The 27,697-nt window shown below is 34.0% G+C and overlaps 1 pseudogene; it reads left to right on the top strand.

Annotated features, from left to right (window-relative positions):
* The window catches only part of LOC109500111, a 225,919-nt pseudogene extending 211,112 nt beyond the window's left edge, over nucleotides 1-14,807 (top strand).
* Nucleotides 14,808-27,697: the final 12,890 nt, after the last annotated feature.

Here is a 27,697-nt window from a genome sequence, read left to right on the forward strand (position 1 = left end):
CAACAAAGACCATCTTTCCAGTCCTGATGTACTGAATACTCACCTGACATCCATATTCAGCAATTCTTCCTTGAAACACATTCTTCATCTCACTTCTAGATAATGCAGAAATATGTAGCACATGGCCTATCCTTAGTCATTCTTGCCCAGTCCTCTTCTTTGCATCTTTTACTGTTGGAATTCACCAGAGGTTAGCAATTTACACACTCTCCATTTACATTAACTTCTTGGTAATCATTTCTCATTCCGAGGTTTTAAAGTTCCATCAATATAATGAGTACCATATTTTAATTCCATCCCATATTCTTACCTAAATTCAAGATTCATATATACTGTTGTCTATTTGATATATACATTTTGGTGTCTAATAAGTATCTTAACTTCAAATATTCAAAACCAAGCTTTTGTTCTCCTTGACCCAAAATGCTTCTTCTCTGATACTTTTCTTCTCAGTAAGTGATGGCACAGTTCACCTACTTGCTAAACAAATTCAGGAATCTTTCTTGCCTCACTTTTACTGACAGCCACTTTATCAGATATTGTTGTTGGTTCTATCTTGAATTAACATCTAATATCCACCAAATTTTCACAACTGCACTCTAGTGCTCTGATTTTGTGTCCCTGTATGTGATCTTGAACTTGCTCCTGCTAATATCTCTAACCTCATTTCCCAACACTTCTAATATCACTCACTCTTTTCTTGCCACGCTAATGATCACCAGGCTCTTCTAACAAGGCTTTTGTGTTTGCTTGGTTTTTCGAATATGATACTCTTCCCCATATATTATATAATTTGTATATTTCAATCCCTTATTTCATTTTGTGTCTCTTCTTATATATCACATCTATATAATGGTCCTTCCTCTGCATTCTTTCTTCACTCTCCATACTTTTTATCAAGCTTCATTTTTGTACATATCATTTTATAAAATATAATATTATAATCACATTATATGTTTGTTTATTTACTGTTTTTCTCCCCTACTATATTATAATATATAATTCACAAGGGCATATTATTCACAAGGTCAGAGTACTTTTAATTGTATCTGTAGTTCAGAAATGAATTAGAAGCTCATTACATATCATTAAATGAACAAATAAATATTGAGCACCACAGTAGGAATATATGTATTTCATTAAAACATTTTTTTGAAAGTAAGTATCCCCGTATATAGGTTTTGCAAATATCTAATGTAAAAACATAAAAAACAACGATTGAAAATATGAATAAATTGATTGGTAGAATTAGTATTTATGTAATAAGTTAATCAAATATAGGCAATTCATTTTTAAATTTAAAAGGTTTAATTTGATGAAATTTGATGAAAATTGTGCTTTTCTTGTAATTTTTGTAAAATCAAATCCATTAGGCACAAATACTTGAGGATAAATATTTACAGATGCTTGTTACCTATTTGCTCTCTATAAATACATAATTTAATGAAATGGTCAATGATAACTCATCAAGAACTATTTCTAAAATGCAAAAATAAAAGAGAAAATTAATTACAATAGAATCAGTACTGCACTCCATACCTTATTTTTCTTGCCACCCAAATTAAATGTAAATTATATTTTCCTTAAAGCTTCATGTTTAGCACTTTTTAGTACTTTTACTTATATTTAATTTGACAGAATTTGTTGTTAGCATCTCTAAAATGTATAGACTGCATGGTGCATGTGTTAAATGCTCCTTGTTTAGAATCATAACCATTTTTATTTATTAAATTTTACCTTATATATTATAAGCTCCATAAGGGCAAAGGATACTCAGTTCTTTTTTTTTATTTTTTTAATTTGTATTTATTTTTGAGAGAGCAATAGAGGGAGAATAAGAGCAGGGTAGAGGCAGAAAGAGAGGAAGACACAGAATCTGAAGCAGTCTCCAGGCTTTGAGCTGTTAGCACAGAGGCTCTAACTCACCATGACCTGAGCCAAAGTCAGAGGCTTAACCTACTGTGCCACCCAGGTGCCCCAAGGATAATCAGTTCTAATAATCACAAATTCTTAGTTACTAAATTCTGGTCCCTATAGAAATGTTTTCTTCTAGAAATACAGATTGTACACTTTTGCTCAAAAGAATTTCACATGTATTTTCTCATTTAATTCAGAAAAAAAAAAAAGACCATGAGAAGGACATGATATTGCCAAAGAGCTATGTGAATGTGTCAGTAGGGCTGAAGTCTATTTTGCTGATTATACATCACATCCACTTTACATCTAACACCGTGCTTTGGAGTTTCCATTACCTCATAATTGTGATAGTTCATTTAAGTTTGAAGAGCTATTTAGCATATTATGTTTGCAAATGATTTTTCTTAAAAACAAGAACAATAACAAAAGAAACAATTTTAAAAAAATAATAAAGTTCTCATCTTAGCCAGTTTGGGCTGGCACAACAAAGCAACACAGACTGGGTAACTTAAACAGCAGTTATTTATTTTCTCATAGTTATGAAAGCTAGAAGTTATTCTTCTTATAAGGACACCAGTCCTTTTGTATTAGGGCCTCAACCCTGTTACCTCATTTAACTTACGCAGCTCTGCAAAGATCCTATCTCCAAATATAGTGACACTGAAGATCTGGACTTCAGTATATAAATTGGGGGCAGGGAGCATAATTTCATCCATAACACATACTAGAACAATTTACAAGTGTTCAAAAAAAGTCTAAACATCTTTGATTCTTTTTTTTAAATAATTCGGGTCAGCAATAGACAGCTAACAGTTCATCTGTATTTGACACCTGGCCTTATTGGAAAAGTAAACTTACATCTTTATGATATAAAGGTAATTTTACAACTTGAAGCTAAACTCCCATTGAAGTTAGGCTCCTACCCTCCTACAGAAACTGCAGTACTCAGTATTTACATTTCAAAGAGATGGTTTTCAGGTTGTTTTTTTTTTCCTTTCTCCAAATTTTTATTTAAATTCCAGTTAGTTAACATACAGTGTAATATTAGTTTCAAGTGTAGAATTTAGTGATTCATCACTAAACATACAATACCCAATGCTCAACACAAGTGCCCTCCTTAATATCAATCACCTATTTAAGCCATCCCTCCACTTCCCCTCCAGTAACCCTCAGTTTGTTCTCTAGAGTTAAGAGTCTATTTTCTGGTTTGCCTTTCTTCTCCCCCACACACCAATGTTCATCTGTTTTGTTTCTTAAATTCCACGTGAGTGAAATCATACCATATTTGTCTTTTTCCAACTGACTTATTTTTTTAACATAATACCGCCTCACTCCATCCACTTCATTACAGGGGAATTCTACCACACATTTAAAGAAAATACCTATTCTTCACAAAATATTCCAAAAAAATATAAATGGAAGGAAAACCTCCAAATTCATTCTATGAGGCCAGCATTGTCCTGATTCCAAAACCAAAGACTCCACTAAAAAGAGAACTACAGCCCAATATTCTTCATGAACATAGATGCAAAAATGCTCAACAGTATAGTAGCAAACAGAGTCCAACAATACATTGAAAGAATCACTCACCATGACCAAGAGGGATTTATTCCTGGGATGCAAAGTGGTTCAATATTTGCAAATCAATCAACGTGATACAACACACTAATAAAAGATAAGAACCATGTGATCCTTTCAATAGGTTTTTAGATTTTTGGAAAAGACATTCCTGGGTAGTAAAACTGGCAAGAGACTTTTAAAAGTTTTTACATCTCAAAGAGTCAGAGAAAGAATTCACAATTACAAGTTATCTAAAAAGGTATCTAAAAAATGTGAGGTAAGAGCCTAAAGCTAGGAAGAAGCCTGTCAACAACCAAATAAAGTTGGAAGAGGACCCCAAACTACTATTGAAGGCAACCCAACCAACACCTTGTTTGAAGTCTTGTCAGAGCCTAAGCATGATTAACTACGCAAAACAAACAACAGAAAAAGAAAAGAAAAAAAACAACTCTTTAACTATTGAACAATATTTTAAAGTTATTATTCTAAACAATAACTCTAGGAGTGTAGTTTTAAGATTAGAACAAAAAGGGTAATATTACAGTAAATCATGCACTCACTCATTTGAACTCCATTTCACTTTAAGCCCTATAATTCCCTGAACTTTCAAGATGGAAAATAAAGTATCCCTTGTTGGCTTAGAATTTATTGTTTAATATATTTATCTAAAAATAAAGGAGAACACCTATTTACTGAGTCACATATATATTTCTTCAAACATAAATAATCATTATATATTTATATAAAACATTCTATTTATGTTAATGCCATCCTCTAAAAAAGTCTGTTACTATTCTTTGTGCTTATATTATTTCTGATTAGTGATGGTAATCCTAAATTTGAATTATAACATGAAAAAATATATAGTTACTTGCAGAAGTGAATTTTTAAAAATATGTTCTGAAGTGGCTGGAGAATTTTTAAATTAATAAAGAAAGCAGGTGAATTAAAAGCTTTGTTTGGTAGTTTGTGAGCTGATGTCAATATCAAAATGAAATATGCAAGTACAAATAACATTAAATTGTATCTGTTGACATATTCCATCTTATGTCCATCATGAAATACATATTTTCAGCATGAAATATTTCAAACTTGTCAACCAGCATATTCTGATGATTATCCCTTAGATAACAATGTGTTACCACTTTACCACATTAAGGTTATCACCTTCCATGATGGCTAAATCCTGAGAGAAAAATGAGAAAATGCTGGAAAAAATAATTAGAAAGAGAAATATTCTCCTGCTCCTCTATTTGATAGTAGCCTGAGATATGTTGAAGAGCATGTGTTATCAGCTGCCAGTAATTGGAATTTGGGGACTGCTTTACAGTCGGCAGTGATCATCTTAGCAACAGTTTCCAATTTTCATCATCCACAAATTTATTTCTCTTTCCAGAAACAGCAATTCTTGAAGGAAAAATATTTTTGAGGAGTCAATAGCTTGAAAATTTTAAAGTTAGCCAAATTGATAAATACTGTATATGAATTAACTTTGATTTTTCTTAATTCCCTCTTGCATGACTGGAGTATTTTGAATAATTTTATTATGAGTATTATTAGGAAAAAGAATATGGAATTGAGGAAAAACAAACACAATCAAGGACATTCTGTAGACAAACCTAGGTAATATTCCTGAAAGGATAACTGTTTTTCCAGAAGATGCAAATATTTTAACTAGCATAACAGTAACACATGTTAAACCAGAAATTAAAAGCAAGGGAAATGGCCAGTCATCACAGCAGTCAAGATATATTAGGAATTTTGAGCAGACTAATATAAGGGTGAAGTTTGAGCCATGATCATAAGGCCAGAATTTAGTTTGTCAACTGTGAAAATGGCTGGGGTTGAAGTAATCACTTAGTGGCACCAAGCCCAGCTTAACTACTTTTATTATGTCTTTTTTTTCCTACTTTAATGACACAACATATATTCTTTCTGGTATTCCGTTAAGGAAGTTTGTAGGAAATCAGGTAACTCAGGAATCTCAAGTAACTTCGTGAGAAAGTCAGTATTAGAGAAGTTGAGTGAAGCCCAAGATACACTTCTCTAATACTCCTCTGCATCAAATTACCACACGAAACAAAACGCAGCCCAAACAGAATCTGGCACCTCATGTACGTCACACATTTTTAACACAGTAATGCTCAGTCATATTATGCCAGTCATATTATGCCACTTCAGCAATCTGTTATGCCCAGATGATGTTGCTCAATATAGGTCAGATTGCTTCTAAGCTATTACAGATACAAGGTCATTTTTGTCGTGAATGACTGAATCAATTGCCAAGATATTATTAAAATTAATATATTGATTTTTGGAGACAAATTTTTTGTAGTAACTCTTTGCAGTATTATTTGGAAATATTTAATTCTGCTCTAGAGGGCAAAAACAAAACAAATCAAAAAGTGACATTAAATCCCTAAAAATACTTATTATAGACATTAAATGATCGAATAGCTTGTGATATATATGTAGAAATGATAAGGTATATGAAATACAGAGGCTAAGTCAGAAACTTATAAGACTTACCAAAGGTAGAATAAATGGACTATATGATTAAAACGATAAGGCAAACAAGAATGTTACATATAGATGGAAAGGGATAGAAAGACCTCATCATAAAGTATAGATTGTGCTACTTCTAGATTAGTAGCTCTAGCATCCCTAAATGGCACCTCCCCACACCCACTAGTGACAACTGGTATGATGTTATTCTGGCTCCATACATGTTGTCTTCCATAAACAGTTAAAAAGCATGACTGTTCATCCAGTCCAGGATGATACAACTGTGATAAGGAGTTGGCCTTGAACTGAATATGTGGTTGCTTTATGTGTCTTGTCTGCTGAACACTTTTGTTCACCCACAACTCTGATATGGTACACATATGATCATAGAGCAAGCCTGATGTGGCAGAGAGAGAGAGAGAGAGAGAATATTAGAACATTGGTTAAGGGGCTCCTGGGTAGCTCAGTTAAGACTCTGACTTTGGCTCAGGTCATGATCTTGCGGTTCACAAGTTCAAGCCCCACATCAAGCTCTGTGCTGACAGCTCGTAGCCTGGAGCCTGCTTTGGATTCTGTGTCTCCCTCTCTCTCTGACCCTCCCCCACTCACCCTCTGTCTCTCTCTCTTCTTAAAAATAAATAAACATAAAAAAAAATTAAAAAGAACATTGGTTAATACAGGATTAAGGTAAAGTGTTCTTTCTACCCACTTTCACCCTGTCCTAAGTGTTAGCCAATCCCTCCTGTACACTTTGTTGTTTGCTGTGTGGTAAAGTAATGCAATAAGCCTCATGATCTCTGCATTCTAATTTTGTTTATAACCCTGTCTCTGGGATAATTTGCTTGGTACTGTGCTTGGAGGCTACTGTAACATCAAGGTAATGTTACAATTGATACTTTGGTTGTCCACCAGAGTAAAAAGAGCTCTAAAAGGAATACCATTTTCATCTTTTAGACTTTTGAAACAAACTTTTCCTTCAAATATTCAATATCTATTTAGCAAAGAAAATTGAAAATGGAATTGCCATTGGGTAGTGAACCTTTCTAGGTAGACTGATATATTTGCGGCTGATTGGACAGCTTTTCTTAAAATGCCACAGGAAATAAGAATTGTCACATTTGGAAATATTTTGGAAGATAAAACTATTATAAGTATACCCTACAAGGTCAGGATGGGTATAATTTTTTTATTGGAATAACTCTGCCTTTCTGAATATTGAACATAATGCATGTCAGTCACCATGGCATATTATAATTAGACCTGTTTATTTAAAAAAAAAGAATTGATAGAGCATGTGGCTATTGTGACATTTTATAAAAAGTAAGCATGCAAGGAGAAAAATTTATTTTTATATCTTCCAGCTTTAGATTTCCTCATAACCAAGATTTAAGCAAAGAAAACTGAAATATCCCATATTTGTATATGAATATAGGTTTATACAATTTAATTACGCTAACTTAAATAACGATAAGATTCATGGTCACCTTTGGAACTAGATATAAAAATAACCCCTGCCTTCACCTAAAATTATGATTCATTGAGCTCAAGAACTACAAGAACAAAAATGTAATCTATTCCACAATATTTGGGGAAATTTGGGTTGGTTTGTATGTAAGTTGTGACGAAAGAAAGGTGGCAGATTACTTCAAAGTCAACCACGAATTTCAAAATGGCATGTGGAAAAATCCAAAGACATTTTATGTATTTCCAATATAATGAAATGGAATAAAAATGGCTTGTATTATAAACTCTGCTTAATGATTTGTTGTAGGTGAAAACCATTTATTTTAAAAGAGTAATGCATACAAATATGTGTACATATATGGTTTGTATTCTACATAACATAGGGGGCAAATTACCCAAATGTCACCTGTTGTTCTGTTATTCTTCCAAATGTTTCTTACATTACCTATGCTTATTATGACACATAGATGCTTAATACTCTCCATATCGTGTTTTTGAAAATCAGAAAATTCTGGACAAAATCGCTCTATTAGGATTTGCTGTTGCTATGATGTGTACTGCTCTTAGACAGTATATCTTCAGATATTTATACAGTATTTTACAATCAAAAGAAGGATTCTCAAGATGCCCAGAGTCTCTTGTGTTACATCACAGTTCCCTATCACTTCACAACATGAAGGGAGAGTCTTAAGGCAATTATGGGTATAGAGCTAAGCACCAAAGCTATGGTCTTGGGGAATGGGCAGGCTGCAGGATGTGGGACCAGCTTTATCTTTTTGGCAGCTGTTACAGTATACTTGGGGATGAATCATTGCTTCCTTCCACTTTCACTGTCAGGAAGCACAATAGGTGAGACTAGTTCTTTTTATCTGTCCTCTGCTGTGGGACTGGGAATAGCACAGTTTATGAGGAGGAACTATCTTAAAGTCGCACTTACTATAGGAACTTTACCTAGGTCACTTTAGTCCAATATGACAGCCTTAACAACCCACTTGTTTAAGTTCCTAAGATGGTGATTTCTCAGAATACAAGATCCTCCTGGAGGTGGTGAGCCATAACCAGTCACAGTATCTGCTACTCCAGAAATAACTCCCCCACTCTTTCTCCCAGGTGATCAAATCACCTCCAGTAATGAAGGAGTTAGATTCCTAAATACAAAATCAACAACAACCACAAGGAAAGCAGTAAACAGCAAAAAAATGTGATTATGCTCTTCATAAGGAATAATAAGTATGCTTATTCTGAGTTAGTACTTATTTAATAAAGAATAGAAAATACTTAGAATGGCTTACAATCAACTCTCACCACCACACCCAGTCCCCTGCTCCCAAAAGAAAAGCCCAAAATGGGAAGACCTGATAAAAAAAAAAAAAAAGGCTTTACTGGACCAAGGAAGAATGTAATCTGGGAAGTATCTCCTAGTAATTTACCCTTCTTCTAAAATACTTTGGATTATTATCCTTATATGTGTATTGAAAAGGAAGCAAAGAAAGTAATTTTATATAGAAAAGAAAGATATGCTTCAGGAGTATAAACTGTAAATCCAGGTTAATTTCTGCCACTAAGTAGAAGAAAACATAAATACATACATGAATTTCCTTTTTTTTCAAACTTAGAATTGCTATGGTATTAAATTTATAAGTAACCCATTGATTATTTTTTAATTCATCATGTATATTCTTATATATTATCAGAAGACACATAATTTATATGCCACACATAGCATCACTTACATCAATTTAGCTCACAAACAGCATCATTTACAAAATCAGTCAGTATAATCTTATGAGATTAGTCAATATGTAATTTTGATAAAAATGATCTCAACAGTGCATTTTTATTTTATTCACAGGAAGAGTAATGGAAATTCAAATGAATTATGGCAAGAATGGATCCTCATTTAATGAGGAAAACCTTGAGGTTATTTACCTTATATCCGAAGTTGCTTAATTTTTAACACAACTTTCAGGTATTCTTTGGGCACTTAGGCATAATTTTAGTGAAAACAAATCCTGTACAAAAGTGAATTTTTTTAATTTGAAAATAAGTCATGACAAATTATTTTTTTTCAGAAAGGCATAACTGTAAGAACACACATGGAAAGGACTCATGAAAAAACATCACCCTGAAGCTCAAACAATTTGGCAGTCAACTTTTAACTGATAATCAGCAAAGCTAAAAGGAACCTCAGTCCCACAGTCAAAAGAATCTGCTTTCTGCCAGTGCCATGAATGACTGGGGAGAACCCCAAGAGTCTCTAGAAAGGAATGCAGGCCTGATTAAATCTTCATTTTAGCTCAGTGAGACTGGTGTAAGACTTCTGATTTAGAGCATTGGAATATAATAATTTATGTTGCTCCAAGCTATTTAGTTTATGGTAATTTGTTATGGCGGCAAGAGAGAACAAATATACATGCCTAGGAAATTATATAAGACGACTTAATTTGATGTGTGGTCATTTCTTTTTAACAATGTTAAGTTAAAACACTAACGAATAAAACTGACTTTTAACAAAAGTAAAATAAATAAAACACACCTATAAAAATATGCATCAGAATTTATACAGTTGTTAAATATTTATACCATGAATTGTATTTTTTACAGATACTCAGAAACCATTTTGTCCTCTTTGATGGAAAATACATTTTTCTGGTCATAGTCTTTGGGAAGAAAGCTTCCTTTTGCATAGTCTCTTGTGTAAAACAACCTTAACCCTTGATACAGAACCTCAAGAGTACAGTTTGTTTAAAAAGACTTTTGGGTAGATTATGCCAAGGTCGTTCAAGGTCGTTCAAGGTCGTTAATAAAGTAAAAACAAGTAAGTTATTAAATTTCTTTTTTTTTTTACTTAGACAAGGAAGAAAACAAAGAAAGCACATATTTGGAGGACTAATATATATTCAGCCCCTTTAACAGAGCTGTTAAAATGCTACCTAATTTGTCACAGTATGTTCAGGTATGAATTTTGTGGAGAACACTGAGAATTAGAATGTTCAAATAACTTGCCAACATCACACACCTCATACCTGATGGCAGAGAAACAGTTAATACAATCCCGGTTGGTATACCTGCTAACCCATTCTCAGTCCTTTTACTAATTTGATTGATTTTGGAGAAATTCTGTAGGGACTTGAGTAAAACTGAATAAATTATCAATGCAAGAACTTCTCAATTGCTCATAGAAATAGAAAAAGAACAAGTCAAGATAACTGGACTTAATAAATATATTCACCAAATTTAATTTTCTACTAGTAACTTCTATTCTGTTCTTCCTTTTATCTATGTCACAGAAGGATTTTGGTTTACTCTCCCTCCCTAGTAATTTACCCATAGAGGTGGAGGTGTTAATGAGAGTGAAATGGCCCAAACACAGACCTCAGGAAGCAGGAGAGAAAGAAGCAGGGGGCCTGGGTAATCTAACCAAAAAATCAGTTCCTTAAACATTCAAAATACAATGTTTTTTGACACTATATGCTTCTTGTTGCCTGAGCTAAAAAAAGAAATTGAAGTATGATTTATAGTTTTCAACTTCAACAACTAGGGAGACAGGTTAGACTTTCATTAATCACTCAAGCAAGAATATGTGTCTGGTCTGTAGTTCTTTTTGGGCTTTTAGTGTCAAAAGCGTTCACTGCAAGGTATACCATATCTGCAATTTTTTCCTTACCTTCCTGCCTCCCCTCTTTCCTTCCCTCCTTTCACCATCCCTCCCTCCCTTCCCCATTTTCAGAGTGCACATACAGTGGAAGGGCCTTGTTTCTTGAATCTTCCCTCTCTCCCTAGGTTCTATTTTTCTGTCTTATTCTCTCTCTTTCATTTTCTCTCTCTCATTCTCTCTCTCTCTCTCTCTCTCTCTCTCTGTCTCCTTTTTTCTCTCTCTCTCTCTAACTCTGGCCCTTAATTGAGGAAAACCTGTATTTGTTTTTACGTGTTTTAAATCATCTGCATATCACAGTTTAAAATGTTCTCCCTTCCTTCTTATCATGAAATTGGCCTTTCTACCCTTTATAACTATTATACTTTACCTTCCCAATCTGCAGTAACACTGTTCAGCTAAATAGTAACAAATAGTTTGGGGTAATGTTAGTCTAAATCTTTGCTATAATTTATAGATATGAGTATAACACACATTTATATGTCTGTGCAAACATGCACTCTTACTTTTTTTTTATAGTTATCCCACTTCCTTTTTCAAAGATCAATATAGAACAAAAGCTTCTCCACTGTGTATTTTTTAAAAAGCTGTTCTTGGTTGGTAACTTCTGTTAGTGTAGTCATTGCCTCGGGCTATTTGAGATTGCCTTTTTCTCACAGTATGCCCTAATCTATCCTTCTGCTAGATTTATTAGCTTTCCTAGATCTTGAGCCAACCTATTAAATAACACTATGCTATAATATGAATTTTATTTAATTGTAAAGAAAATATGTACTTGTCAAAGCAAACATTTTATTTTTGCATTGAAAAATACTTGGACCAATTTACTAGGTGATTTAAATGATCAATTTCACTTTATTAACATTAGTTTTCTTATATTCTTGTTCTGTAGAGGGCACTATTAAAGCTGTAAAAATAAATTTATTATAATGACAAATGATTGGAGACATTGTAGTTGGTCATCATACGAAGGGATCTGTCATGTGAGAAATTACACTGATGCAATGGTAGCCTCCACATTTGCTCCCAACCAGAGGTCATACAGCAAACAGTGTCCCTAAGCAAATTAAGATACATGAATTGCAGGGGCTATTGAATGAAGTTAAAAAGTTAAAGCAAAAATTCAGAAGGAAAGAGAAAGTAACAAATAGTAAGAAAACACACTCTTGACAGGTGGTAAAGGTGGCTTGCTACCTGGATCCCTATTTCCCCAGCCATGTTCATATGTCCTATCTTTCTCTCTTCTCTATCTCTTCTGATGGTGAGGTTGACAAAGTGGCTTTGCAGACAGAAGATGCCTGCAGCCGATACACATTTTCTATATAAGTGAGACACAGGTGCAAAAAATACCTGCTGACCAGCTATTGGTTTTGTAGGGCAAAGGCATTTGGGATCAGAATCAATATGGCCAGAGTGGGGGGTTACAAATGGAAAACATATATATTGAGTGTCTTGTGTGACTGATGTGTTTTACTGTATCATTATCATCCTGTTCTCCATGTGCCCCATGTAATGTATTGTGAATACTTGTTACTTCTTGGCCTTTTTCGGTCAATGTTTATATATAAACATTGTTCTGTCAAAGTATGTATATACTCTACTCACATTATGTCTAACACACCACTCAGAGTCACGTTTCTATATTTTGCTGTATCTATTAATCTTAGTATGTTTGCTTTTCTTAATATATATATATTATATATATATATAATATATATATTCTCAGATAAATTTTCTGTTCTGTATTTCATATTTAGGTAGGCTTGGCCTCAGGTACTGGCCATTATGCACCCCTTCCTGACAGACATATTGCCATTCTATTGAAGGAGAGAAAGACCCTCCACTATCTTGTTTGTTAGCAGTACTGCAATGGTCGCAAAGCAGAAGGGTTTGTTCTCTCAGTATCTTGCCTACATTTTGTTACCATGATTATTGTTGTTTTATCATTACATCATTACCTTATAACAGTATTTTCAACCCAATCCTACTGTGATGTTTGTATTTATCTGAATAGTTCATGGGTAAATGTTCTCAGTTGGAGTATCTAATCATTAGAAGAACTTATATTATTATGAAATGAAAAGAACTATTATACCTGGTTTGGAATAAATGCATCTAGGCTATCTCTTCAATTGTTGATAAACTCTATCAGTGCATAGCAAGATTTGAGGACTAAACTTAGGGTATGGTGTTTTCCTTTATAACAAGAATCAAGAGTAGAAATGTTATGGAATTGAAACAATGGCAAGTGAACCAAAAAGTCCTCTGATACTCTATGTGCATATGTAATAAGTTATTGGGCCTCTAATACTGAAAGCTAGTTCTGTAATCTGTTCTTTATCATTTGGCCCCTTTTCACTTTTTGTGTATTATTATTCTTTTTCACTTTCTTTATGGGTACACATGATTGAAGATTCCTCTTATATATTTATGCATCTTATGTACATGCATTTGTGAATCTACTATATGTCAGTTACCATTTTATAGCCTGGGCATGCAAAAAAGAATAAACACAAAATACTTGGCCCTCAAAGATATTCTATTCTAGTGAGGGATAATTATTTATAGATAGATGATGATAGATAAATAATAGATGATAGATAGATAGATAGATAGATAGATAGATAGATAGATAGATGTTACATTCAAGCAGACCTTGTGTGAAAAGACCTTGAGTGAAAGAATAATCTTTAGAGTGGATTATTGATGAGGCTATTGTAGTTTGGTGAATGAAACATAGCTGTTCCTTGAACTGGAAGTAGGATGTAGGGGTAGAAGTGATTAGAAGTGGTCAAAATCTGGATACATATTAAAGTGGGGTCAGTAAGATTTTCTACTTTTTGGATACAAGGTTAATATAAAGAGAGAACTTAAGGTTTTTGTCCTAAACAACTGGATAGATGGTCTTGTCTTTAACTGAAATAGAATCATTAAAGGATAATCAGGTTTGAGTAGTAGGGATGAGAGAGTTAGGGTTTATTATGCTACTTTTGAGAAGCTTAGTAGAGATATAAATGGAATTGTCAAGTAACATTTGGTTTCAACTCTAGAATTCAGGGGAGAGTCACTATTGAAGATAGCAATTTGGAGTAATTACCATATAAAGTTGGTATTTAGAGCCTTGTGATTCTATGGCATCCATCACTTGCAGAGTAAATCTAGACAGGGAAGAGAAGAAAGTCAAAGACTGAGTCTTAAGACACTTCATACCTCAAAGTAAACATTAAGAAGTATCAGCAAAGGAAATTGAGAAATAGTTTCCAGTGAGATAGAAGGAAAACCAGGTAAGTGTGGCATCTAAGAAATCAAGTAGGTAGTGTTTTAATAGGACTTAAGGAGGTAGAAAGTAAGCATCTGTATTCTAGGTAGCTGGGACAGTGACTAAGTTTAAGTGTTAGAATTCATGATGGATTTTGTATTGTGGAATGCACTGATGATTGACAAGAGCAGCATTAATGGGTTGAGGATGAAGAAAGCATATCCCCTGCTACACCTAGCATTTTCTTTCCAGTTTGGATTCTGAACAGGTGAAAAATAAGTAAAGGAGACAGTGAATACAGAACCAAAATAGCATCTTTTTTAATTCTTAAAGCTAAAGTGGACCATGTATCTTTATATCTTTCAGCCAAATGAGTTTTATTTTTTTATGTTTTATTTATTTTTGAGAGAGAGAGAGAGAGAGAGAGAGCGAGCGCAGGGGAGGGACAGAGAAAGAGGGAGATACAGGATCCAAAGCAGGCTCCAGGCTCTGAGCTGTCAGCACAGACCCTGACACGGAGCTTGAACCCACGGACCATGAGATCATGATCTGAGCCAAAGTCAGATGCTTAACCAACTGAGCCACACAGGTGTCCCAGCCAGATGGGTTTCCTAACTGAATCTCAGAATCATACACAGACTCAGCCCTAGGCTCTTCTAGAAGGCCTCTCAAGGACCAGTGGAATACAAGCATCTTGCAGACCACTCTTCTTTAAGAAGAAAAAAGGTAGTTATGCTCAGTGACCTACAAATAAGACTAATCAAAACACCTCCCTTGAAGTGGAGTAAAAATGGCAAAAAGAATCCAAAAATACTAGTAAAGTGACTTTCAGAGGAAGAAAACATCAGCCACAAAAAACAATCATTTACGATGAACAATATTCAATTCTTTGAGGGATTTTTTTCTATAAAAATTAGGAAAAATAGAATTTGGCTAAAGGAGGACATGAGCTAAAGGAGGCTTCTTTTCTTTCTTTTTTAAGTGTGAAATATAATAGCCGGTTTGTGTGATGTTCTATTTTTCTTCTTAACACATACAAATCCATATTATTTGTTATAGATATATTAATTTATTAATTACCTGCCTTTTCCACAAGAATGTTAGTTGCTGGGGTACCTGGGTGACTTAGTTGAGTGTCTGACTCTTGATTTCAGCTCAGGTCATGATCTGGGTCTTGGGATCAAGTCCCACATTGGGCTCCATGCTAAGGGTGGAACCTCCTTAAGATTCTCTCTCTCTCTTCCTCTGCCCTTCCCCTGCTCATGCTCCCACTCACTTGCACTCTCTTTCTCTCTGTCAAATAAAAAATATAAGTATGAAATATATTTCTTAACAATAAGACATCTATCATGGCATGCTGTATATTTTTCAGGTACCACAGCTTTTAAAATTAATCTTCATTTAATAATTCTCTTACAATGTCAAGATGACACAAAATAGAATTCTTACTTTCCCATTTCTAAATCTGAATAATAACTGATGAAGAAATTCCTGAATATGACGTATAAGCAGAGAAAACAATAGGCATCCATCATCATGGAGAGGTGCAGTATTCATCCTAAGGAAAGCATAGCACATCAAGGTGTGATTGGAATTTCTGAATACTCAAGTCTTTGTCACTGGATTATATTTTTATTTTTATTACTCTCATCAGTAAGCAACATTGAATACAAATGTAATTCTAACTTCATTACTTTATAAAGTGATAGTTAAGTAGTCTAGACTCATTTGCTTATTTCCTATTAACCTTTGCATTTGAATCCTGCCAAAAGTCACCAGGAAGCAAATTTCTCAAGCATTCTGCAACTTCCTATTGATTCTCTCCACTATCACTTTACCATCACTTCTGACTACAAATTGGTTTGTATCCGAGGGGGTTAAGATAATGAGTCTGGATTAGAATAAAATTCCTGTGGACAACAGTCTGTCTCTTTGCATTGTAATTGTAATAAGGCAATCATAAGCACTATTGCCCTACAAAAAGAAGACCATACCGCGGGTAAATAGGAGTCAAACAGAAGTATTTTCTTTATATTACGCATGCCTGTAGTAAATAAATTAGTAAATAACATTAACAGAAAAATTCTGAGTGGAATAGCAAACTTATAAGATGTGAGGGGTTAACCCATTTCCTTGCCAAAATATCTCAACTTATCCCTTGGAAGGAAATGTTTAGTGTCACAGCAAAAGATTTTCTGGTTAAAATAGCTAATGAATCATGAATACATAAAAGAAAAACGTAAGCCATGACCCGAACTCATCACTGTATTTTCTCAGAGGCTGTCAAAAAACACATAGCATAAAGTGAAACACTTCTCAAGAAGTATAAGAAAAGGCACTGGGATATAGAAAGATCCTCCTCATCGAAGAACTGATGAAGTCAGGTGATTTTGCTTTTGTTTTTCCTTCTTTTTCTGTAGACTTTTCATGCCCTGCTTTCATTTCGTTTTAGTATTTATCTTAAGAAGTCTTGAATCCAGGAGTTGTTGACTCAGGGCTTCTGGTCTGTCCTTTATTCTCTGACCAGAGAGGTACCAAAGTACAGAGACCAGGATCATACACCTGAGCCCTAAATAAATCTAACTGTATGGCTTACTAGGTGACTTAATCTTCATATGCTTCCTTTCTGCATCTGTTAAATCAGGTTAATAATGCTATTTTTCTCAAAAGAAGTTTAAGTACTAAATGGCATTAAATTAAATCATACTTATGGAGCCTTTAGAACAGTATCCAGGGAAGTGTGCTCTATATAACAGAATACATGAAAATATATGCTATGTATATGAATGTGAGAGATTGTAAGGCCTTTTAAAATCCAGATCATCCACCTTAGACAGTTGTCCTGAAATTGTATTTGTATTGCATCTGCCACTTCAGAGAGTGTAATAAACAAAGCATATATTAATGACATGGAGAAAAGCTTCCAAAATTAGGAAATATGTAAAAGAATAAAAATGTTGACTGATAGAGTCTTTCATAAAAATAAAACTATTTAGCATGATCATCCAATAAACCTCGACTATATTCATTTTGATCACAGATTATGATGGTGAAGATTGTCTTTGAGATAAATTGCTTTTTTTTTTCTCCTTCAGCAAAAGAAAGCATAATTTTAGTTGTTACAAATCTGTGTCCTTGTAGTCAGGGCATAAACATACTTTGTGAAAGAAATGAAAAGTCAAAGAATCAGAGACACTGAGACATAACTGATTTGCAGAGGGCCCATTATCCTCTACAGGAAAGAACTCCAACCACAGTAATAATGTAGGTTGAGAAATATGTTGGATTTTTCCCAGTGTCTACTGTGGCCCAAGAGATATAACATGTGGGCTTAGCTTGTCCAGAGAACACTGCATTAGTGAACAATTATGAGCTCTGAAAATGGTAGCCCATAGTTGCTGCTTACGTGCTCAAGGTCAAGAAATAGTACCAGAAGGCATCTGTTACATAATGCATAAGTGTCACATCCTTGGGGGCATTGGGAAATAGTGTAGACAGAACTTGAACATTCAGGAGTCTTCTAAATTTCTGTCCTCCTAAAGATTGGTGGCTATGAGCAATGGTCAACAATAATTAATAGATTTATATATGCACTTGGGGGCATTAGAAGTAAGTTTACGGTAAGTGATCACTGAAAAAACTGAAAATCCTAATCCAAGTAGGTTAAATAATATAATATAGCATTTATACTCAGAGACTGGTTTTCTTGGGGTGCCTGGGTTGCTCACTTGGTTAAGCATCTGACTTTGGCTCAGGTCATGATCTCAGTTCATGGGTTCAAGCCCCACATTGGGCTCTGTGCTGACAGCTCAGAGCCTGAACCAGCTTCAGATTCTGATTCCCTCTCTCTCTCTCTCTGTCTCACCCCCCTCCCCCACCGCTTATGCTCTGTCTCTCTCTCTCTCTCTAAAAAAATAAACATTTAAAAAAAAGAGAGAGAGAGAGAGACTGTTTTCCTTTTATTTGGGGGAGAGTGGTAGGTATAATTCAAAGATGGCCACATGATCACCTTCTGGTTTACAAGTACTCTTGTATATGGGTGAGACTGACTATGACATAATGCACACTTGTGATGTTTATGTTTTATTACCAAAAAAAAAAAAGGGTTTTTGTACACGTAACTAGTATCCCAAATCCAATGTCCTTGTGTTATGAAAAAGGAAGATTATACTTGAGTAGGCTTTTTCTGATCAAGTAAATGCTTAAAAGGGATAGCATTTCTTACGGGAGAGATTTGAAAAAGAGAAATTCTTCCATCTGGATTTGAAGATGCAAATATTCATGTTGTGAACTGGCTCTGGAGGATACCATATGGCAATGACCTGAGGGTGATCACCAGGGGCTAAAAGTGATCCTTAACCTATGGCCAACAACAAAATAGGGACTTCAGTTCTACAATGGCAGAAACTGAATTTCTCCATCAACTTGGAACTAAGAAGCAGATCTCATCGTCATCAAGCCTCCAGATGAATCCTCACTGGGCAACACTTTGATCTTAGCCTGGTGAAACTGGACAAAAGATCCAGCTAGTCAACTTTGGGTCTTCCTAACCCACAGGGACTAAGAGAATAAATTTGTGCTGCTTTAAGTTGCTAAGCTTGTGGTAATTTGTTAAATAGCATTTGAAAACTAATATAGGGAATAGTAGAGGCGATCATAAATCTCTACTGGAAAAATAAATGTACTATTCTGTAGTGATCTGAGAAATTCAAACAAAAGAAAATGCTACTTTAATCCCCCCAAACATATCCAGGATAAAAAAATATTTCTCAATACCTCCACTGCCACCACCTAGTCCAACTATCATCATGTCTGGCCTAAATAACCACAATAGTTTTTTCCACCTGGACATGTAGATGTACCCTTTGTCTTTTGTACTGTATTTTTTAAAAAGTGATGAAACTGATCCTATTAAAATAGAATAATATCCCTGTGTTCAAAGTCATCCAATGACTTCTCATTCTCAAGAAACACTAAAGCATATAGCACCCTAAATGTTTTCTCATTTCATCTCCCAGTTAGTGGTCTCCCATTCACTCATTCTAATAGTGCCTGTGTACTTCTCCATTTCTCTTTTCTATTTTATTTTCCTCCAGAAAACTTTCCAGCATGTAAATTACCAGGCTTTTTTTTTTCTGCCTCCTCATCACACCTCACTCCACCCATTAGGATGTATGTACCACAGGAGCAAAGAAGTTAGTTTGTTTTGTTCACTATTATACCCTTAAGTGTCTAGAACAGTGTGGGTGACAAAACGGACACTATCATTATTTGGTGAATGAATGGAAGTGAACATCCATTATTCCAGGAAATATTCCCTTAGAGAGGAAACAAGACAGTGTCTGAAAAGGTAATTCTAGTAGTGTATCCGCTTAGAAAACAGATGTTTACATGGACATTTATCCACATATATATGGGGAATATTTTCCTTTAAATGTTTAAAATATGAATTCTGAATTCCCCGTATTGCAGGGAGGAGATATTTCAGAAAGATTAAAAGGAGATACAGTTCCCAGGAAGGCACTAGAAAACTATTCCAGAATTTGGCTCTGATATGAATATGAGTCACTTGCTAACCCTATCATATTCTCTCATTTGCTAATAATTGGAGGAAGAAATGTATCTCATGATCATACTGAAAAATAACAAGTAGCCAGGAATCTATTTTGAGTGGTAATTTGCTCCAATTCTGCATAATACCTGGAGATGATGTAAAGGAAGAAATTAATGGAGTCACACTGATTAAGGACTATATACCCAGTATGACAATTTACATTCAGACCATCGCCTCTGTATTCTTCAAATTATGCAGATGGCAGATCATACACAATTGTTCAGCAATGCCAAAGAGAGATCAGTGCTGGCCACAGACTAATAGACTGCTGAGTCAAACACAATGCTTCTACATACAATGCCACTATTGTAACAAGCATCTTTTTTGGTTTAAAGTATTAAATCTCCTCTTTTAAAAAATAATAGATTCTGATTATTATTATTTTTTTATTTTGTTGAAGCCATAAAGAAGAATCATTATAATGTTAAATACACAGGTCAGATGATATAGGACAGTAGACCTGTGTTTTTTAATAGACACCCAGCTGGGGGCCACAATCATGTGGCAGCTATTCTTGCCTTGAAATGAATCACAGACTCCAATTAAAATGGAAATGAGTGTATCATCAATATCATGACAGTGTCCTCTTGGAACTTCTGATCCTCAGTGAAGTTTGTTTTATATCTAAATGACTATCAGTACTTTTTATTTGTTGTAATTCCTTTTGTCGTTTAAGTCAGCATGATTCTAAGTCACTACCCTTGAGGAGGGAACTTTACCAAATGGGGAAGTTTCTCCAAGATACCGCTCATCTGGGTCCATTTTTCATTAGGCCTATGTTCATCAAAGCTGTGACACATATGGACTTTTAAATGTCCGACATCAGCTCAGGTCATGATCTCACGGTCATGAGTTTGAGCCCCATGTCGGACTCTGTGCTGACAGCTCAGAGCCTGGAGCCTGCTTTGGATTCTGTGTCTCCTCCTCTCTCTCCCCCTCCCGTGCTTGCACTCTGTCTCTATCTCTCAAGAAAAAAGAAACTTTAAAAAAAATTAAAAAATAAATAAATAAATAAATAAATAAATCAGTGTTGAATAAAGTCCTTCATTACCTACACAGTAAAAACATTTCATTTGTTTGAGGATGATTATAAAATAGAAGTCTTGGATTTAGGTCATATTTGGTGTTTATTTTATTTTATATTATATTTTTATTTTATTTTATTTTATTTTATTTTATTTTATTTTATTTTATTTTATATACAGACACACACATACCCTACATGTATTCCAGGAAAAAAAAATATGAAAACTCTGTTCGATCATTAAATCCAATGAAATGTAGCCAAATTTAAAAATTGATATGTAGCCCAATTTGGAAGTTTTTCTAAATATAGTTTCTAACACCTAGAAAAATTTCATTGAGTTTGAGACCATTTTTCATGACTTTGTTTAAAATACATCATAAGGAAAAAGGGAAATACACTAATAAAATTTCTTTTTACTACCACTCTTCATCATTTTAAGGAAAACCACTTATAAATGTTGAATTATCTGAACTAGAAAAAAAAATCCAGAAATGGGTTTTTTAATGTGTAGCATCTTTTTTGCATACTGTCTGAAATTTTTTGGAATTACAGATTCATAGAAACTGTCTCACAAATTTGAAAGCCTTAAACTCTCCTTTTTGAGCTGTTATTAGTAGTCTTAATCCAATGATAGAAAGCAGACTGCAGTATATTATAACAATTCTGATTATAACTCTCTTATGGGACTTAAAAACTTACTTCCTAGCTATAGATTTTGTCTTTATCAGAAAAATTAATATGAATGAAATGAGAATTTTAGCATTTTAGTATACCTTTTCTGTTGTTAAATGAAGCATTGAGTAAACTAAAATGTAATCACACCCATTAATCTCAGAGTTTTAGACTGCTGGAATTTAAAAACAATATTTTTAACACATTTTATTGAGTAATCTGAGTGCTTACTGAGTATTTAGAAGAGATTAATGAAAATCCAGCATGTGAAAAACTGAACTAACCTTTCACTAATTAGTTTTCCTAACCTCTACGACATCCACAAAAAGAATAAATGCAAAGTATATGACAAATGCTTTCTTTTTCACTGCATGAAACTTAATTTATGTATTTTTGCTTTAAACTTTTTAAAATATTTTCATGCAATCCATCACAATAAAGAATAATTTGCAAATATACAAATTAATCATAAATAGTTCTTATTAGGCCTAAAATAAGCAAAATACCATGTTGTTAGTTTGATTACTAGACTGAAAATTCTGTTTATGGTAATTATCAAGGGCGAGGTAAACCAAAGTATCTTCTAAGACTTTTATCAAGTAAGAAAAATTCAAGAGAAATATATAAAATTGTGGTACATTTTACCTGGAGACAACCTTGACTACTTTTTAATCACCATTGTAGACAAATTTATAACTATTGCTTTTCAGATGTTATTTTTTTATACTACGAATAATTCGTAATGTTTTCCTCTGTAGTCATTTCAAGTTTTCATACCATTCTCTAGGATACACACACACACACACACACACACACACACACACACACAATTCTATCCAGTAACACAAAACCCAAGTGAAAGTGGGAGAATTGGTAGCCTTCAGACCCTCAGAGAGGAGTTTGAGGATCATTTACTTTATTTTCTAACTTTCTATTAGGTTTCTTGTGAATCCAAAGTTATACATCAATCTAACCATCCTAAGAGAAATGCATATACCAGATCCCGTTATTTGTATTTTTTTTTCAACAGCACCTTTTTCCTTAAAATTTTATACCCTACTATCTCCGTATCTTCACACATTCTTGCTCCTAGGTATTCTTAGGTTTTTCCCAAAACTTAATCATGATTAATCACTCTCACCATCTTTAAATTTTCTCTTCTTTGCTTTTATAATAAAACCATGTTGACTCTCTGACCTTAAAGGTTAAGATTTCATTTCTTTTGGTGACTCCAGTCCTGCTAGTGATTGGTATGGGCTTTCTTTCTCCAAAGGAAATGATGTGTCATTGGATCATCTCTCTTTTATTTCTCTCCTAGAAATTCAATTCATATCTGTTCTTTCAACAATGATTTATCATAAACCTGCCAATTCCCTCACTGGAATTTCCCTATGCTCAGTAATACTTATTTGACCAATACAACAGATTTTTTTTTTACCACACACCTATCCTGAGTCACACAGAGATATTCAAAATTGGATCTATAATTCTTATCCTAAAATATTTTTAAACTTCACATTGAATTATTGTAAATTTTGTATTTAATAGTCTCTTATGTTAGGCTAAAGTTTCTAACAATTGTGTACCAATAGCTATTCCGTTTCTGGAAAATACTAAAGACCATTAAATTTTTTATAATCATAAAAAGTAATTATTTGTTTTCCGTCAAATATCTCCTTCACTCTGCAGGCATCATTTCCTTTAATACCCGAATAAAATGACTAGTGTTCATATTCCAGAATTTTTCTCCCCTTAATATTTCTGGGTAAATGCAGTGTGAAGTTGGTGATAAGTATTTTAAAATATTATCTGTGTCAATCAATACTCCAAATTTCTGATGTATCCTTGATTATTGTTCCTCACTTATTATCTAATCTCTTAAAGTCTGCTAAATGCAATGCTTGCATTTCTGCCATTATTCACCAACTTATAAATAATGTAGTGTTGTGAAGGAAAGCTATTTTATTTAAGTTTTGTGGATAATAGAGAGTGACTAAAACTCAGAATAGTATCCAACTTAAAATACAACATTAAACATCAAGGACCATATATTTCTGAATTATTTCCTCCGCAGTAAAAGCACTCATTGGTAGACTCCAAAGTTTCTTCTTTTATGAACACCCTCTTTTATCTTCTGGAAAAACTCCAACATTTATGTTAATTTATGACAGAAGAATTGTTCTTTTCTCTGTTTCTTCATCTTAATGTCAAATTTACAATTTAGGAGTTTTTGGAAACAAATGTGCTAATGTGTAACCCAGCTGGCCATGTAGCAGAAACTAGGGAATGAAGTTGTTTTGCTTTCTAAATTTGACCCTCCTTATTAATCTAGACCCAGGCCATTAAAACTGTAAGTATGCATAACAATAGCATCAAACAGTTGACCAGGACTCTCTGCCAGTTGTGGAAAATAATGGGAGTCATTGTGTTTTTAGAAGACTCCAATAGGGGCGCCTGAGTGGCTCAGTCGGTTAAGCGTCCGACTTAGGCTGGGGTCATGATCTCGCGGTCTGTGAGTTCGAGCCCCGCGTCGGGCTCTGTGCTGACAGCTCACAGCCTGGAGCCTGTTTCGAATTCTGTGTCTCCCTCTCTCTCTGACCCTCCCCTGTTCATGCTGTCTCTCCCTGTCTCAAAAATAAATAAAAGGTTAAAAAAATTAAAAAATAAAAGAAGACTCCAATAAAAGCAGACTAGAATTGATAGAATAAGGAATGCTTACACAACTCCTGCATGAGAGCCTTTGTTCCTTAAGGGAGGCTTTAGCAAACCAATACTGATTTCAAAGACAGTGAAAATATAATACCCTTTGCCTCTAATTTGAACTGATTCATTAGTGCATTTGCCCTACAGTGAGTTTTTCATCAAGACCTGGTTAAGATGAGTTACTTTATTTATTTTTATTTACTTATTTATTTATTTATTTATTTATAAGTAAACTGTATACCCAATGTGGGGTTCAAACTCACAGTCTTGAGATCGAGTCACATGCTCTACCAACTGAGTCATCCAGGTGTTCCTAGGTGAGTTACTTTAGTTTAGTATTCAGTTCATTGTGCCTTTTGCATTTCAGTCTAATTCACTATAATTCAATATAACCTATTTCTCAGAAATTAAGGGAATTTTCTTGTTCAGCCCCCTTCCCTTTTATTAACACCAACAAGCATCATTGCACAGCACACTTTTAGGGCTTCTTGCTGAATGGTGATAGTGGGCCATGAGCAATCAGTTATCTCTGTCTTTATGGTATATCTCATAGTTTTGAGAAGTGAACTTAATATGGGAATACATATAGATATAGAAACATATAACAATAAATTTGGGGCGCCTGGGTGGCGCAGTCAGTTAAGCGTCCGACTTCAGCCAGGTCACGATCTCGCGGTCCGTGAGTTCGAGCCCCGCATCAGGCTCTGGGCTGATGGCTCAGAGCCTGGAGCCTGTTTCCGATTCTGTGTCTCCCTCTCTCTCTGCCCCTCCCCCGTTCATGCTCTGTCTCTCTCTGTCCCAAAAATAAATAAAAAAACGTTGAAAAAAAATTTTAAAAAAAACAATAAATTTAATAAAGGAAATAACAGGGGTGTCTGGGTGGCTTAGTCGGTTAAGCGACCAACTTTGATTTTGGCTGAAGCCATGATCTTGCAGTTCGTGGGAGTGAGTCCCTTGTTGGGCTCCGCACTGACACCGTGGAGTCCATTTGGGATTCTCTCTTTTCCTAAAATAAATAGTAATAAAAATAAAAATTAAAAAACAAGGGAAACAACATTCATATATAAGAACTTATATGTGTATCCCATAAATATAAGATTAAAAAAACATTGATAACAAAAGTAAATAGGTACACCTGTGAAATATTGTATTAGTAACTAAGGGCTTCAGTAACAAAATAACAGAAACTAGGTGACTGAAAACAATAGAAATTGATCTATTCATAGTTATGGAGGCTAGAATTTAAAAAGTAAAACACTGAAACAGTTGGTTACTTCTGGAGCCTCAGAGGTAAAATCTGCTCCATAATTCTCCCCTGGCTTCTGGTAGCATTGGTATCCTTCAGCTAGCTGCATCACTCCAATCTCTGTCTCGTTGCATGAAATCCACCCCTGAGTGTGTGTTGCCTTAGTGTTGCTGTTCAAATCCCCCTCTGCTTTCTACCATAAAGACACTAAAGTGGGCCCTGGATTAAGTCCCACTCAAATTCACAGTGACATCATATTAACTTGATTATAGATGGAAAGTCCTTATTTCCAAAAAATATCACATTCATAAATAGATAAATTGAAGTCACACTGTTCTGAGTTTTACCTGCTGGATCTCTACTTGGTTCTTACAGTGAATATAACAGAAAAATCCCCTAGTGGTTCCAGCAAGGACAATAAGGGGGGGGAAACTGGTTTGTAATATGCCAGAGCATTCTCTGCTTCTTAACAATGTCTCTCTATCCTTAGGAGAAGCTATTTAATGAGAGTATAACCTGCTGAGATTTTATTAGACCCAACATTCACCAAGTTAAACCGTATTCTGAAGGAAAAAAAATATCAAATTTTGGAATAGAAAGCATTCCAAAATGCTTTCTGAGTCCTGAGAATATATAAATACTCACTGTGGAATTCTCAGGTCACTGTGGAATTAAATCACAATGAATTCCATCAGTAATGGAATAATATGTGAAAAACCTTAAAATATTTAAAGGGTAAACAAGACACTGTGAAATAATCCATGGGTTAAAGAAATGTAAAGACAAATTTTTTAAAAATCATTTTAAGTTAAATAAAAATGAAAATATGAATAATCAAAAATTGTATGATATAGTGAATGCAGTACTTAGAACTTTATACCATTGAATGCATATTTAGAAAAGAAGAAAGTTCTAAAATCAATAATTTAACCTTCTGCCTGAGGAAACTAGAAAAATGAGACAAAATTTAATCCAGAGTAACTAGAAGAATAAAAATAAAAATTAGATCAGAAATCATTGAAATTGAAACTTGAAATAAATAGGAAAGTAAAAGCAAAAACTGATTCTTTGAAACAATAAAGCTGATAAAGCTCTAGTCATGAAAAAAAGAGTGCATACACAAATTATTAATATCAGAAATGAAAAAGTGTTTACTACTGATACCATGCACATTAAAAGGATAATAAGGAATATTATGGACAATTCTATATTCACATCTTTGATAATTTAGATGAAATGGACCTATTTGCTGAAAGATACTACCTGCCAAAACTCATACAAAGAGAAATAAATAATCTGAGTAGATCTGTATCTATGAAATGAATTTAAACAATTAAGTCTTCCAAAACAGAAAGAACAAGGCCCAACAGACTAACCATAAATGAATTCTATCAAACATTTAAGGAGTAGTTATACTAGTTCTCATCATTGTCTTCCAGAAAACAGAAGTAGAATCAACACTTCCTAACTTATTCTATCAGGCCAACATTAACCTAAAATCTAAACCTGTAGAAAGATTTACAAAAAGGAAACTATGGACTGAAATGCTTTATAAACAGAAATGTAAAAATCTTCACCAAACTTTAGCAAATAGACTCAAATAATGTATAATAGAATTATACACCACAGTAATTGGAATTTATTATATATATGCAAGACAGTTTCAACATTTGAAAATCAGTTAATGAAATTCATATTAACAAGGTAAAGAAAAAAAATCAATCATATCAATAAGTGCAAAAAAAAGGTGTTTGTATATTTAGCACCCATTTATGATAAAACCTCTCAGCAAACTAGGAATACAGAGGAATTTCCTCAAATTGATAAAGAAAATCTACAAAAAACCTACAGGTAACATCACACTTGATGGTAAGAAACTAGATGCCCTCTTAAAATTGATAACAAGGCAAGGCTGTCTCTCATCACTCTTTCAACATCATACTGGAAGTATGCTAATGTAATAGGACATATAAAGGGACTAAAAAAGGTATACAGATTGAGAAGGTAGAAACTAAAAATATGTTTGTTCATAAAAGATGTGATTATATACATAAAATCCAAAGGATCAATCAAAA

Source organism: Felis catus, chromosome B2 (assembly GCF_018350175.1).
Source record: "Felis catus isolate Fca126 chromosome B2, F.catus_Fca126_mat1.0, whole genome shotgun sequence".
NCBI lineage: Eukaryota > Metazoa > Chordata > Mammalia > Carnivora > Felidae > Felis > Felis catus.